This window comes from Chlorocebus sabaeus, chromosome 19, assembly GCF_047675955.1.
Source record: "Chlorocebus sabaeus isolate Y175 chromosome 19, mChlSab1.0.hap1, whole genome shotgun sequence".
Classification (NCBI taxonomy): domain Eukaryota; kingdom Metazoa; phylum Chordata; class Mammalia; order Primates; family Cercopithecidae; genus Chlorocebus; species Chlorocebus sabaeus.
Window position 1 is genome coordinate 17382912 of NC_132922.1, and position 16686 is coordinate 17399597.

The 16686-nt window shown below is 46.6% G+C and overlaps 1 protein-coding gene across 6 annotated transcripts in view; it reads left to right on the top strand.

Moving 5' to 3' along the window:
* The window catches only part of LARGE1 (LARGE xylosyl- and glucuronyltransferase 1), a 629905-nt gene that overhangs the window by 472743 nt on the left and 140476 nt on the right, over window positions 1–16686 (top strand). The gene's annotated exons all lie outside the window — the stretch shown is intronic.

Genomic DNA, 16686 nt, shown 5'->3' on the forward strand with positions numbered 1-16686 from the left:
GAGTCAGAGTGCTCAACTGCAAATTTTACATCTGGAAAATTCTGCTACTTTGATAATCTAAAACCCGCGCCTGTGGATTTTCCATTGCCTCCCCTTTGTATTAATACAATACCACAGAGTCAACTGCTGCTGTTACCCTGAGGGAGCTCTGCACAGCCCTGCCCAGGGAGACTCCTTTTCTTCGTTCCCTTCCTCTTTGCTCAACAGCTAAGCATCGGAGAGCGCCAACACTCTGCCTTGGTCTTCTCTATAAGCGTCTCCTTTAAATGAGCTCACATTTTAAAATACTATTCATGTTCCAATGATATGCAAATCTATAACTTGAATCTCAGGCAGCTTGGATCTCAGGCTTAACTTAGGGAAAACAGAAGTCTTGATTCCACTCAAATTATGGTATATCCATACTTGGAAATACCACTCAGCAATAAAAAGGAAGGCAGTATTAATACACATAACACTTGGATGGATTTCAAAAACATCATGCCAAGTACAAGAAGTCAAACAGGAAACACTACATGCTATATGATTATAATTCTATTTATATGAAATTCTAGAATAAGCCCAACTGCAGTGACAGAAAGAAAATCAGTGGTTGCCTGGAGCGGGTGTGTGGGGAAGTGGATTCACCCAAAAAGAACACGAGAAGACTTCAGGTCCTTGGAACAGTTCTGTATCTTGATGGTTATGGTACACTGTAGCCACTGGACCCATGACTGTACCCAGTTACTAACATTTGCTCAACTGCACTTAAAATGGGTGAATTCATTGAATTGTATGGTACTTCAATCAAGTTGGGGAGGCAGGGAGGATGACTCCACAGTTTTCTGGCTTAAGGGAGAGAATGGATTGCCGTTGACTGACATGGGGAAGGCTGGGGGAAGAGCAGGTATGAGGGATGAAAACAAGGGTTTGATCTGGGACACTTTACAGTCAGAGATGCTGAGCTGATCAGTGGCCGCGAGGGGACAACCAAGGCCACAGGGGTACACAGAGAGCAGCAGAGCTCTGAGGACTGGGTCCTGGAGCCCCAGCATTTGCGGTGAAGACTAAATAGGATAAACTATGTGAGAATATTATCGACATATACCAAATAATACTTTCTTTTCTTAATTTATTGTTTAATTAACAAATAAAATTGTGTATACTAAGGTATACAAGCCGATGTTTTGATATTTGTGCACATTGCGGAATGAGCAAATCAAGCTACTTGACATACGCATTACCTCCAAGTATTACTTTCATGCTAGCTTCATCATTTTCTGTGGAGGTGAAATTCACATACTTCCCTGTAGTTAACCGTTTTAAAGGGTGCGATCCAGTGGCATTTAGTGTTTTCACAATGTTGTGCAGCCACTTGATGTCTCTAGTTTCAAGACGTCTTTATCACCCCAGGAAAACACCCCGAACTCACCAAATAATCATTCCACACCCCCTCTCCTTGTCTCCCATTGACTACTCATTTGCTCTCTGTCTTCATGAATGTGGCTATTCTGGATATATCATGTCAAAGGAATCATGCAATATGTGACATTTTGTGTCTGGCATCTTTCCCTTGGCATAAGGTTTCCAAGGTTCATCCAGGTGGCAGCATCTGTTAGTACTGTGCTCCTTTTTATGGCTGAATGTGTTATTTTATTATTCCGTTCCTTTCCCCGCACCAGCTTCAGAGTGTGCATGAGTGTTCTTAGCTGAGCCCTTCCTCCTTCCACCTGCTCTGCCCAGCCTGTCCCTCCTCCTCCTGTCTGTGCTGCACCTGCCTTTGTGTCACCGGTGCAGCCCACCTGCTCCCGAGGGACTTACCCCACGCCCAGCAGCACCTCTTCTTCATCCCCAAGACACACACCATAGTCATTCCTTGAATTCACCTTCACCACCTCTTTGGCAGAGCCAGATTGGCTCCTAACACAAGCCACAGTGTGGCCTTTTCAACGATTCTGTTCAGCAAGCAAGAAGAGAGTGCTAGGAGGCTGTGCATTGGGACATGCTGGGGTTACCAGAGCTGCAGAGCCCGCCGTGCCCCTTCCTTCTGGGCTCAAGCCCTTACGTAGATCACAGGGGAGACGAGCACTCTCGCCTCCCGGCTCCTGGTTTGGCCTTCAGCCCCTGCATGTCACCTGCACACAAGCCCGTCGGATGATGTTGCTGACCATGATTCTCTGCCCTCATCTCCGGGTTTGTGTATCCATCATGGAATATCTCTAAAACAAAGAATGAAAAGTAAACATTTGATTTCCACCCCCTCAAATCATTCCCTTATAGCAGCAAGGATGTTCTCTTCAAAACACAATTCTGGGCCGGTTGCGGTGGCTCCTGCCTTATAATCCCAGCACTTTGGAAGGCGAAGATGGATGGATCACCTGAGGTCAGGAGTTCCAGACCAGCCTGACCAACATGGTGAAACCCCATCTCTACTAAAAATACAAAAAGTAGCCAAGTGCGGTGTTGCACGCCTGTAGTTCTAACTACTTGGGAGGCTGAGGCAGGAGAATCGCTTGAGTCTGGGAGGTGGAGGTTGTAGTGAGCCAAGATGGTGCCACCACACTCCAGCCTGGGCGACAGAGCAAGACTCCATCTCAGAAACACAAACCAACAAACAAAACCCACAGTTCTGACCACATCAGCACCTACTCTCAACACCGCCATGTCACTCAACTCCAAGGGACACTATTCACGTTGCCTCTGTGCAGACGATGCCCCAGTGTCATACAGCAGGATGGTCCTGCCCACCTGCCCCCTTCAGTGGTTCCCCCTGCTTGTCCTTCATGGAGAAACCCGCTTACTCTGGCCGTGACCACAGGCCCCCAAACCAGCCCTCCTGACTTGAGCCTCTTCTCCCGCACCATCTCCTCCTTGGTCTATTCGTCTCAGCCACATTGACCTTGAGTCCCTTCGGAAGTGTTTTTTCCCTCCCGACACAAAGCGATGATCAGATTCTGTGCAGACACCCACTAAGTGTCCTGCAATTCAATTCAATTCAATTCCGACGCTAACTACCCAAAATTAGTGTCAGGCTGCAAGGACTTAAGAGCTCCGTCCCACAAAACCACCATCACCTCAGACGCCAGCCACACGTAGTGGGTCCTCAGGCTGCAAAGTCAGAGGTTCCCACAGCACCCACCTCAGGTTCCATAATTTCTTAGAAGGATACAGAGCTTTAGGAAAGTTATTTTGCTTTCTGTTGCAGGTTTGTTGTAAAGGATACAGCCCAGGAACGGCCATATGGAAGAGATGTGAGCTATCGGGGCAGGGCGTGGGGCCCCCATACATTTTCCAGACATGCCACCCTCCCAGACCTGGATGTGTTTCCCTGCCCACTAGCTCTCTGAGCCCTATCATTTAGGGGTTTTAATGTTGGTTTAATTACATAGGCATGTTGACTAAGTCAGTAATGATTGGTGATTAAGTCAATCTCCAGCCACTGCCCCCTTCCTTCAGGTTGAGGGTGGAGTTCAAAGTTCCAACCCTCTAATTCTGCCCTATTATTTCTGTCAGCCAGTCCCCATTCTGAAGCTCTCTAGGGGCCTAGTAAGAGTGGCCCCCTTAGGGCCGGGCGCTGTGGCGCACGCCTGTAATCCTAGCACTTTGAGAGGCTGAAGCAGGTGGATCACCTGAGGCCAGGAGTTTGAGACCAGCCTGGCCAATACGATGAAACTCCCATCTCTATTAAAAATACAAAAAGTAGCCAGGCATGGTGGCGGGTGCCTGTAATCCCAGCTACTCGGGAGGCTAAGACAGGAGAATTGCTTGAACCCGGGAGGTAGAGGTTGCAGTGAGCCAAGATCCCGCCATTGTGCTCCAACCTGGGCGAAAAGAGTGAAACTCGGTCTCAAAAAAAAAAAAAAAGAGTGGCCCCCTTAGAACAAAAGGTGTTGCCCCTGTCACCCAGGAAATTCCAAGGGGTTTAAGAGCTCTGTCTCAGCAATCTAGCCTGGGCGACAGAGCAAGACAATGTCTCACCGTCTCAAAAAAATAAAAATAAAATAAACTGTAAGCTCCACCGAGGGAAGGGACCGCCTCTGCCCTGCGTGGTGCTAGACTGTGATTCTGATATAGATGCAATAAATATTTGTTGAATAGATGAATAACTTATCTCATGATGTTGACAGAGACCTTTGAAATATGCCTTTCATTAACCTTATACCGAATGGTACCAAGCCAGCATACCTTTATCCTTTTGTTAAGCCCTGGCTTGAATTTCATCCACATTCTTTCTCATTCAACAAGAATTACTACATCTTTATAATCTGCCCAAGGAACAGGCTTAAGAATATAACGAGATTTTCTGCTTAAGTTTCCTGACCACTTCACCATGCAAGGAGGGCCTCTCTCATCCGTGGTTTCATCTCTCAGATTCTGTTTCAGAGAATAACATTTGTGTAAAGTCCAGCCTCTTGGAAAAGTAAAATAGCCGTGAGTAATAAGGTAATTTTCGAAATACTATCAGGGGGACTGGGCACGATGGCTCATGCCTGTAATCCTAGCATTTTGGGTGGCCAAGGCGGGCAGATCACCTGAGGTCAGGGGTTTGTGACCAGCCTGGCCAACATGGTGAAACCTCGTCTCTATTAAAAAATACAAAAATTAGCTGGGCGTGGTGGTGCATGCCTGTAACCCCAGCCACTCGGGAGGCTGAGGCAGGAGAATTGCTTCAACCCAGAAAGTGGAGTTGAAGTAAATGGAGATCGTGCCACTGCACTCCAGCCTGGGTGACAGAACGAGACTCCATCTCAAAAAAGATAAAAGGAATACTACAGGGGGGAAAAAAATTAAGCGATAACTACTTAAAACTCAGAAATTTTTGGTGATAGTGATAATACTTAATCAAAATTGGATAGTTATTTTACAATTTAACAATTCATTTTACAGTCAAAACAATGTTATGATAGGAATAGGGTGAGTTTTACTATTATTCACTGTTAAAAAAGTAAAAATTAAAGTTCGGAAATTGAGTCATTTGACCCAGGTGGCACAGTTCATACTTGAAAAAGCCAGAACTTAAATGTTGGCCTTATCCTGTAGGTATACAAGTGCTTATTCTACAACCCCTCTTTGCAGCATTCTGGAGAAATTAACAAACAATTTCTCCTAGACACTAATAATAGTAAGTCAAAGAAATGTCTGTGAGTGAAGTATCTAAAAGATGCCAACAAATTCTGTTTTTTAAAAAAGACAAATCGAAAATTTCCATGGATGGAGGTTGTAGCTGTAGGCTCTGCCGCCTCGTGGAGGCCTCGTCTGAGAGGTGGTGGCAGCCATGCGTCCTGGGAGTCAGTGGGATAAAAGCAGCCTTGGAAGAGAGCCCAGCAGCTCTGCATTCCTTTTTTAGTTTTTCCCATTTCTAAAGACCAAAGATCACGGGAGGAAGAAGAGAAAAATCATTATTTCAGATGGAACTGAAGTTTTAACCTGTAAATTAAGTTAACGTGCGCCTGTTGGGGATGTCTTGGGGGTTGGGAGGGTGGACTTGTTCTTGGATCTTGGCAGAAGGAATCATTATCTGGACCTTTATTGGATTGGATACATTTTTCTGCGTCTTGGGCCTTCCTTCTCTATGCTCCCGAGGTGCCCTGGGTAGGATGTCCTGTCAGCTCAGTGTACTGGGATTAACGCCAAAAGAAATTAAACTCGGAGCATCCCCGTGGGCACCAGAGGGTTCTGCAGAGGGGCTTGGGCTCCTGCCTGTAACCCCAGGTGGCAGTGCAGACAGGAACAGGTGGGCTGGGCACATGCACTTCGACCACCCTTTCTCCTCTTTCTTTCTGTGCCCTTTAGAGTCTGCCCCATGCTGGTGCCCGCTGTAGCCGTTGCCTTGGGGAGAGAAATGCTTTGCAGATGGTCCTAACCATGAGTGTAGGTGTGAAAACATGGGCTTTTGTAACTGAGAGGTGGGAATGCAATCCCCTGCTCTGAGATTTCTTGACCTTGACATGTGACTTTAACTCTCTGCACCTCAGTTTCCCTTCTGAAAGGTAGAAATAAGTACACGGCCCACCTCGTGGTATTATTGTATCTCTTTGATGATGCATAGAAAGCAATCAGTGGCCAGGCGCGGTGGCTCACGCCTGTAATCTCAGCACTTTGGGAGGCCGTGGCGGGTGGATCATGAGGTCAGGAGATCGAGACCATCCTGGCTAACATGGTGAAACCCCGTCTGTACTAAAAAATACAAAAAATTAGCTGGGCATGGTGGTGGGCGCCTGTAGTCCCAGCTACTTGGGAGGCTGAGGCAGGAGAATGGCGTGAACCCGGGAGGCGGAGCTTGCAGTAAGCGGAGATCACACCACTGCACTCCAGCCTGGGTGGCAGGGCAAGACTACATCTCAAAAAAAAAAAAAAAAAAAGAAAGCAATCACTATCCTAGTGCCTACACCAAGTACTAACTAGAGGGAGCAGCACTGAGAAAAACTGACTCTACTCATAGGGCAGCTGTCCATACACACATAGACGGCACAAGTAAAAGAAGAACAAGTATGGGGATGTTCTTGATGAGGATGTTGAGAAAACTCATCATTGGCATAGCATAAAGAGAGCTCCCCATCAGGTTGGAAGGGAGCTTTGAGGTCTTCAAATCTAGTCTTCTGCTCAGTGCAGAAATCCCCCTTCCCACAGCATGCCTGGTAGGTGACCACCCCCTTTCAGAGGTCCCCAAACCTACCCTATATCAGAATTAATGGGGGCTATTGTTGAAAAAGAAATTCCCAGGGCTCAGCCTGGGAGTAGCTGCATCTGTGAGATTTGAGGCAGAGCCTGGCAAGTGGTAGCTGGACCGTTTGAGAAGCTCTTTGTAAAGATAAAATTCAGAAGGGCCGAGAGCATGCCTGTTTTCTTCCCTGCTGTGTGTGTACCAGTTAGCACAGATCCTGGTGCAGAGTTGAGACTCCATAAATACCTGCTGGATGAGGGCTGAATCACACAGCCTCTTCCAGAACCATTCCGGTGACGGAAAGCTTCTCCCTAGAAAGGCAGCTCGTTTCTGTTTTGATTAACTGATGGCTAGTTATGGTCTTGCTTATAATAAGCAAAATCTTTCTTCCTCTCATCTTCACTCATTCAACCTAACTCTTCTTTCAAGAGTGACACAGATTGTTTCCTCTGAGAAGGGATTATCCCTGAGCCATAGTTCAGTAAGGGTAGAGTATTTTTTTCCAAGTGAAATGAGGGCCGAGTGATGAATAAACTGAGGTAGAGGTGCTTCGTCAAGTAACTGAAACCCGAGGAATCAAACTGAGTGGCAATGGGTTGGAGTACATAGATTCCATCTGAAGGACATGCAATATAAACCTGGGCTTCCCGGCCGGGCGCGGTGGCTCAAGCCTGTAATCCTAGCACTTTCGGAGGCCGAGACGGGCGGATCACGAGGTCAGGAGATCGAGACCATCCTGGCTAACATGGTGAAACCCCGTCTCTACTAAAAAATACAAAAAACTAGCCGGGCGAGGTGGCGGGCGCCTGTAGTCCCAGCTACTCGGGAGGCTGAGGCAGGAGAATGGCGTAAACCCGGGAGGCGGAGCTTGCAGTGAGCTGAGATCGGCCACTGCACTCCAGCCTGGGCGACAGAGCGAGACTCCGTCTCAAAAAATAAATAAATAAATAAATAAATAAATAAATAAACCTGGGCTTCCCAAACCTGCTTCAGAGTCCCAGTGAAGCCCTATGAAATACATACCATTTTACACATGAGAAAAATAAAGAACTGAGAGTTTACTCACTATTACCTATGAGCTGGGTGTGGTGGCACATGCCAGCACTATGGGAAGCTGAGGTGGGAGGATCATCTGAGGCCAAGAGTTCAAGACCAGCCTGGGCAACACAGTGAGACCCCCATGTCTACCAAAAAAAAAAAATTAAAGTTAGCTGGATGTGGTAGCACACACCTGTAGTCCTGTAGCTGCTCAGGAAGCTGGGGCGGGAGGATAGCTTGAGCCCAGGAGTTCAAGGCTGCGCTGAGCCATGATCGTGCCACTGCATTCCAGCCTGGGTGACATAGTGAGACCTTGTCTCTTTATTAGAGAGAGAGAGAATTACCTATGAAATATAGAAGAGGTAGAACTTAAACCAGGTGGAAAATTATATTCAAGTTCAAAGAGGCTGGCTGCGGTGGCTCACGTCTGTCATCCCAGCACTCTGGGAGGCCGAGGCGGGCGGATCACCTGAGGTCAGGAGTTCGAGACTAGCCTGGCCAACATGATGAAATCTCGTCTCTACTACAAAAATGAGCCGGGCGTGGTGGCAAGTGCCTGTAATCCCAGCTACTCGGGAGGCTGAGGCAGGAGAATCTCTTGAACCAGGAAGTGGAGGTTGCAGTGAGCCGAGATTGCACCATTGCACTCCAGCCTGGGCGACAAGAGCAAAACATCCTCTCAAAAAAAAAAAAAAAAAAAAAAGTTCAAAGAAAGAAGAAGCAGCCGAGTTTGAGACGCATAGAAAAAAAAAAGAGCTTCAAGCCAGAGTTTTGGCTCCTGGCTCTTCCATTGACTGCGTGTTTCTATACACACTTCTCACCCTTGGCGGGCTTCATGTGCAGTAATAGGTAATTCCAGAGAAGTCATTAAGACCATCACAGCTCATCTGACTGTCTGTGATCCTAGGGTGCTTTGAGCTGGAGCTGAACTGCAAAGTAGGAGCTGTGAAACACGCAGGTTCAGAACTTCTCCTTTTCGATCTATTCAGGGTTGTTTAAATATCATTCTGTGTGCATCTTCTCAGAAAATGTTTTCTTATTCTACATTGACTAGCCAGGAACACCTGGGGCTGTATAGAAGCTCTTTCAGGATGTTTAGTAAACGGTAATATGATACTATATGTTTTCCTGTTTATAGACATCCTACACTCAGACACACATTGAATGGTAGTATTAAAGGCTTTTCTATTTTAAAATAGCTTATTAGAATGAATATGAGGTTGGGAGAGCACTATTAGGTTCTCTGCTAATAGTCAGGGCAGCCTCTGGTTTTAATATTTTAATATTCACCTAGTGGTATAAGCACAACTGGTTTGATAGGCAGCGGTGATTGGCACACTTCCTCTGTGTGCCCAGGAGCTTTTCTGGGGGTGGAAAAAAGGAGACAGCACTGAAAGCCTCCTGCAGATCACAGCTCGAGCCGCCTGTTCCTGGTGTTTACCTGGAGAAGTTAACTAGTACGCACCTACTTCCACTCCATTCAGATAGAACTTACCAATTCCAGATGAGCTAGGATGGTGGGTTGTGGATAATGTTTATTTTTTGTTCGTTCTCCCATTCATTCATCCATTCATCCACACACCCACAGTATAATGGACCCCTAGGGCTCTGAAGCTTTTTAATCAAGGAAGCAGAATCATCAAATTTGTCCTTTCAGAACATTTCTATGGCTAGGTAGGCAGAATGGAATGGCACAGGGCTACCCTAAGGAAAATGTGATCAGGTACAAATCTGCTAATCCAGGAGAGATAGAGAGAGAGAGAGGAGGAAGGCATGGTAGAGCAAGGGAAGGGATGAATTTGAGAAATACTCCATAGATAAAATCTGTGGGATTTGGCCGTGGCGAGGACGTGAGGAACAAGGAGCAAGAGCATTCAAGGTTGATTAAAAGGCTTCTAGCTTTGGTGACAAGTTTGATCTTGATGCTGCCAGCCAAGAAAACAGGTAGGGGTCACACCTATTTTGTAGGAGGAGAAGATTGTGGAGTTAGTTTTGGTCAGCCTGCATTGAAAGTCATTGTGGAACAGCCAAATCACCTAAGAAGATGGTGGGCTGATACATAGATTGAAGAGTAGGGCGCTTTGGAAAGAAGTCTGAGCTGAACACGGAGATTGGTGATCATCTTCTAGTCGATGGTATCCGAAGCCACCAGAGTAGATCCCATCATCTGTGGATAAAATAGAGAGCAACAAAAGGGGGCCAAGAAGGGGAGTTGGGGAGCACCAGCATGTTAAGGGAGGCGGAGAAAGGGAAGCCCCATGGAGGAGGTAGTGGAAGGATGTTCAGAGGGAGTACATCAGCCAAGGGACTGATGTCACAGGCGCTAAAGGCTTCAGAAAGGTGGAGTGGGGTGAAATCCAGAGACAGCAGGGATGGGGTGAGGGGTAATGTAGCCAGATTTTGCAGAGTCCAGTCTGTGCAGCTAATGTCAGCGCTTGGGTAGAAAAACCTAGACACTGTGAACACTGTTCATCCCAAAAGGGAGGAAGAGAAGTGCTTTTAGTTGAGCATCTACCATGAGCCAGCACGTTGCATATATCGTCTGTTTTTTTTTAGATGGAGTCTCACTCTCTTCCCTAGGCTGGAGTGCAGTGGCACAATCTCGGCTTACTGCAGCCTCCGCCTCCCAAGTTCAAGTGCTTCTCATGCCTCAGCCTCCCAAGTAGCTGGGATTACAGGTGCATGCCACCACACCCAGCTAATTTTTTTTTGCATTTTTAGTAGAGGCCGGATTTCACTATGTTGGCCAGGCTGGTCTTGAACTCCTGACCTCAAGTGGTCTGCCCACCTTGGCCTCCCAAAGTGCTGGGATTACAGGCGTGAGCCGCCGCACCCGGCCTTATATCATCTTCATTTGATCTGAATATCCATTCTTGGAGGTCAGAGATAGATTTTATACTTAACCTTTTATGATAAGGAAACTGAGGCCCAGAGAAGCTCTACCTTGGTCAAATCATACACAAGTGGGGCTAGAACCCTATTTTGCCAAGTTTTAAAATCCTTTGTCTTCCTAATTTATCATGCTGCCTTCTTTATACCCAATGGACAAATGCTCAGCTCAACCTTTTCATGCCAGATGCACCGTATGGAAGAATTGTGGTTCTCTGCTCCTTGGTTCTCACCTCCTGAGCAGCAGGAGCCGGGCCTTGAGCCAAAAGCTGCAGAAGGGAGAAGAGAAGGGAGTTCCCTGCCTAGAGCCATCCGTCTGCTGGCTGGTGACACCAACACCAGGGCCCCAGCAGAATAGCAAGCTTGTTCGCTCTTGTCTGGCTGTTAGTGGTGATGTATGAATAAGCAAAGAAGACAGCTTCATTTTCATAAGTTAACTTGTGCCTAGAGTAAGGAAGATGGAGAACAGCACACTTAATCGTAACCACAGGCCCAGCATGGAAAACAATGACAAAGCCTTTTCCGTGAGTCACAGTGTTTTATTACAATAACTCCTAAGAAGACGAGACAGGCGGTGCAGCATGCTGAGCGAGCCAGCACCCTGTGGCCACCTGTGTCATCTTCCCCCAAGGAATCCCCTGGGATTTTACCTCTTCACACAAGCCGAAGATGTTTGCATCATCAACATCACAGCTTTAGACTTGGGCCTCTGGAGACCAGGATTTAGATGCCACCTGGTTGATGGGCTGGAATTGCCGGAGCTGTCACAGATCACCTGTATCATCCATGCTGTCACCTGGTAGCAGAGGGGACTTCTCTCCTAGAAGGGTGTTACCCGACAGAACCCTTATCGGAAAAGCTTTTAGGGAGGCCTGGCTGCAGTGCTGCAAGGGATGTGGTAGGTGACTCAGTGCGGGGGGACACATCCAGCTTGCGAAGCAGGTATCACCCACTTACTCCCACAGAATCAATTACTCCCTACTCATTATTCCTCCAACTTCTCAGTGTTTCTGTCATTGCTAATATCATGCTGTTTCAGAATTGTTTACTTTCCCCTCTTCTAGCTGCCCCCAGGGCAAGAACTATGTTTTATTTGTCTTTAGTATTTTGTGTGATGTCTGACACAAATCAAACCCTCAATCGATACTAAGCTGAACCACTGTCTCAGCAAACTAAGAGCCATGTCAGCTAAGGGCGGGAGGAGATGGCTGAGCTGGAGGTCCAGGCAGATGGAGCAGGGTATAGGGACAGGGAGTTCTGGGTGCTTCCAGAAGAGCAAATGCCTACTGAACGCTTCACTATTTTCTCGACGCTTTTAGTGGTAATGTTTGAATAAGCACAAAACACAGTGTCATTTTCACAAATTAACTTGTGCTTAGAGGGAAAAAAAATTGAATTCAGTGAGGTATGTACTTACTATCTCTATTTTACAAATGAATGAAGAAGCAAGCACAGAGAGGCTAAGTACCTTGTCCAGGGTCACACAGCTAATAAGTGGAGGAGCCAGGATTTGAGCCCAAGCGTCTGGCCCTGGTGTTCATTTTCTTCGCCTCTTTACTGTACTCAAGAAGTATGGTACTGGAGACTACCAATGAATTCTGCTGGTTTATGAGGTGAATGTAGACACACATGAGTTTATTATGTGCCAGTCACCCTACAGGTTTACCCTTGACTAAAGCAGAGCCAGAGCTTCCAAACTCCAATCAGTGATTCTCAAACTTTAATATGCATCTGAATTACCTGGGGAGTTGGTTTATTTCAATTCAGATTACTAGACCCATGGCCAGAATTCTTATGCAGAAATATTGTGGAGTGAGGGAATTAATATGGGATATTACTTCCCCATATGCACCATCCCCGCCCCTGCCAATATTGAACCAACTTAGAGATAAAGGAGGGAGAGCCAGATGTCACCTTATTTTAGTGATAAAGGTGAAATTGGAGGACTCAACTTTAGAGCCCTTCAGTATCTACAATGGCTATTCCTAGCTCCAAAATTGGAATTGGCTCAGCTATCCCAAGAAGTGTTAGGCAACCACAGCCTCATTGAGAGGAGGTCTGCTCTATGCAACTTAACAGCATGAAAGAACAGATTCGATGCAGGCTATCTGTCGGCATGCTGGCTCCTGGAAGAAAGGACAGAGGAAAAGGCTAGGCCACATCAACTTGGTTCCCTCTGAAACTCACCTTTCTCTTCCCCATGGATGTGGAAGGAGTTATCTGTCTCCAGTCACATAACTGTCACTAGTCAGTTAACTCCTTCCACACCCATGGGGGAGAGAAAAGGTTGGCTCAAGATGCCAGGAAATCCCTCCTTCTAGAAACCAGAGAAGTAGGGGAAAGCAGCCTCCCACTAACTCCTAGGTTGAGTGAAGCCCAGGAGCCTGTGCTTTTAGCAAGAACCTCAGGTGTTTCTGAAACAGATAGTCCTCAGACCATACTTAGAGAGGCAGAGTTCTAGAATGGCCTAATTGTTGTACTGGATGACCTCCAAAGAAAACCTCATGGATAAGCTTTCTGTCTGTCAGGGGCTTACCGGTTGGATGGACAATGACATTTCAAAACAGCTATCATATGTACAGTGCTTAGAGTTCCAGCTTCTAAGTATTGAACATACATGAAGTCATTTTAGCATGTGAAATCACAGCACCTCTAAGAGTTTTAGATAGCAAGGCAGAGATAGGTTAAGTAATTTTTTTCATGGCTACGCAGCTAGAAGGTGGCAGGGCTAGGAAGTGGAACCAGGCGGCCTGAGTTCAGTCCACACTCTTTTTTTTTTTGAGATGGAGTCTCGCTCTGTCGCCCAGGCTGGAGTGCAGTGGCCGGATCTCAGCTCACTGCAAGGTCCGCCTCCCGGGTTTACGCCATTCTCCTGCCTCAGCCTCCTGAGTAGCTGGGACTACAGGCGCCCACCACCACGCCCGGCTAGGTTGTTTTTTTTTTTTTTTTGTATTTTTCAGTAGAGACGGGGTTTCACCGTGTTAGCCAGGATGGTCTCGATCTCCTGACCTTGTGATCCACCCGTCTCGGCCTCCAGAAGTGCTGGGATTACAGGCGTGAGCCACCACGCCCCGCCTAGTCCACACTCTTTATCTCCAACTATATTGACGTTCACGGTTCCCTCTTCACACAGAAGCAGGGAAAGCACAGCCTGAAAGCAAAACTCAACACCGTTGACAGGCTAAGCAAAATCGCTTACCCTTACTACTGTTTTGATCATTGATATGGCAGCTAATGAATTTCTTTTAAAAAGCGAAGTGAAGTCTCAGTAGCTGTTGATTATTCTGTTTTTTTTCTCATCAATGGATATTAAAGTTCTAACTATCATGTTGCTAATGAAAGATTTTTTTTAAGAGGATTGGCATGCGTGAAAGGGTTATGGGGTACTATCAAAAGCAATGCAGCCCAGGTGCAAATTGAGAGAAGAGCAATTTGGATATTATTCTTTGGGATAACGTGACTTTAGGTTAACCATGAAAATCATTCCTTCTCTGGAAATTAAGACCTTGAGTTTAAGGCTTAGGTAGAGCAACCCAAGTGGGTGCTGCCTCCCCATCTTTGCAGTTTTACATACAGGGGAGGCGGGTACCTGAGTTCCCAGAGCTGGGTGGAAGGTCTGTTAATGTTGTTGACTGCAGAGAGGGTGAAATGATTTGTGGGGACACTAACACACACCCAGTCAGGAAAGATTTACCCACCAGATGTCATTTATTTAGCAGGCATTTATTAACCACCTACTGCGTGTTCAGTACTACACCTTGTAGTATCTTGCCCTTGGAGTAATGCAGGAAGTGGATATTTACAAATGGGGTGTGCATGTGCCTGAATATTACCAACTTCATCCTTTATAGGGTGTCAGTCAGCTGATGGCAAAAATACCAGTAGGGGCCAGGCATGGTGGCTCATGCAATCCCGGCACTTTGGGAGGCTGAGGTGGACGGATCACCTCAGGTCAGGAGTTGGAGATCAGCCAGGCCAGCATGGTGAAACCCTGTCTCTGCTAAAAATACAAAAATTAGCCAGACATGGTGGCGGGCGCCTGTAATCCCAGCTACTCAGGAGGCTGAGGCGAGGGAATCGCTAGAATCTGGGAGGCGGAGGTTGCAGTGGGCCGAGATGGCACCATTTGCACTCCAGCCTGGGCAACAGAGTGAGACTCCATCTCAAAAACAAAACAAAATAAAACAGTAGGAAGTACTAAATAGTGATGTCTTCCATCTAATATGGGAATGAAGATAAAGTAATTGAAAGTTCAGAGTTGGGCTTATTCATATTAGGCTTCATGCTAGAGACGGGCCTTGAAAGGATTGTGGGTGGGGATTGGCAGGGGGGTAAGGGCAATGCCTGCCAAGGGAGACCTATATGAGCAAGGTAGAAATTAGACCACAAGAGGCCGGGCGCGGTGGCTCACGCCTGTAATCCCAGCACTTTGGGAGGCTGAGGTGGGCAGATCACGAGGTCAGGAGATCGAGACCATCCTGGTTAACACGGTGAAAACCCGTGTCTACTAAAAATACAAAAAATTAGCCAGGCGTGGTGGCGGGCACCTGTAGTCCCAACTACTTGGGAGGCTGAGGCAGGAGAATGGTGTGAACCCGGGAGGCAGAGCTTGCAGTGAGCCAAAATCACGCCACTGCACTCCAGCCTGGGCGACAGCCGAAATCACGCCACTGCACTCCAGCCTGGGCGACAGAGCGAGACTCCGTCTCAAAAAAAAAAAAAAAGAAAAAAAGAAATTAGACCACAGGCAACAAAAGTATTTATTTTTGTTTGGCAGGAATAAAGGGTAGCTCATAGAGTATTTGTCTGAAGAAGTAAACAGGCAAAATAAAATGTATGGGACGCCACAGTATAAAATTTGGACTTTCAGATATCTGAAGATGACCTTACCTGAAATTTAGATGGACACCCTAAATTCAATAAAAGATCATTCCCAGGTTGGGCATGGTGGCTCACGCCTGTAATCCCAGCACTTTGGGAGGCTGAGGCGGGCGGATCACAAGGTCGGGAGCTCGAGACCATCGTGGCCAACGTGGCGAAACCCGGTCTCTACTAAAATACAAAAAATCAGCCGGGTGTGGTGGTGCGCGCCTGTAGTCCCAGCTACTTGGGAGGCTGAGGCAGGGGAATTACTTGAAGCCAGGAGGCGGAGGTTGCAGTGAGCCCAGATTGTGCCACTGCACTCCAACCTGGCAACAGAGTGAGACTCTGTCTCAAAAAAAAAAAACCCTTGGGATACCCACCTGGGGCCTTAGTAATTATGTATCACCCCTCTCCCCCAACAATGACACTTCCCCTTTGCGTCCCATCCTCATTGTGAGGTTATTAAATGAGGTCTCTAGCCGGGGCATAGCATCAGGACAGGACACACGGCTTTCCCAACTAAGGGCACCACGCCTTTCGGATCTAATTGTTCTGCACAAATGTCCTAAGCTTGTTGCACATGGAATTGATTGACTCATATATTCCCTGAATTGGTGAGATGTTTTTCTGAGGAATTCTACAAGTTTTAGATGTAATCATATACAATGACAAAGTGGGTGGTAGTGTTTTCCCCATGCCTCTAATTTATGTATTTGTGCCCGGGGTGGTGATTTAGATAGGAGCTTAATAAAATTGATCAAATAAACTACCCCAAACCCACACACCATCGTTTCAGGGAGCTGTCATCCTACGAAGGAGATTCTATATCACCCAGCGTGGTGTTCCGAAACAACCACTCTGTTTTCTTAAGTGCAACTGGGCTTTCATTTGGTCAGAAAGGTCTTTATTTCTCAGATTGGCCAACAATATAACAGCGTAAATTCAAAAGGTATTGGTTAGCTGTGGAAGAGAGTCATTGTTAGTTGTGTGACTTTTGCAAGTTATTTAAACTCTCTAAACCTCAATTTCCCTTTCTACAAAATGTGGATTGATAATTCCTACCTCAAATACTTGTTTTTGTAAGGATAAGCAATAATGTATCGAGACAGTGGGAGGAATCTTTGTTTCAAACAAATGTAGATGTGTATCCTAGCTCCATCTTTAGCTGTGCACATCACTGGTCCTTTGTGAGCCTTTTTCCTAGGCTGTGACGTGGTATTGGTTATAATTGCAAGAGAAGACCTTCTGTGTGA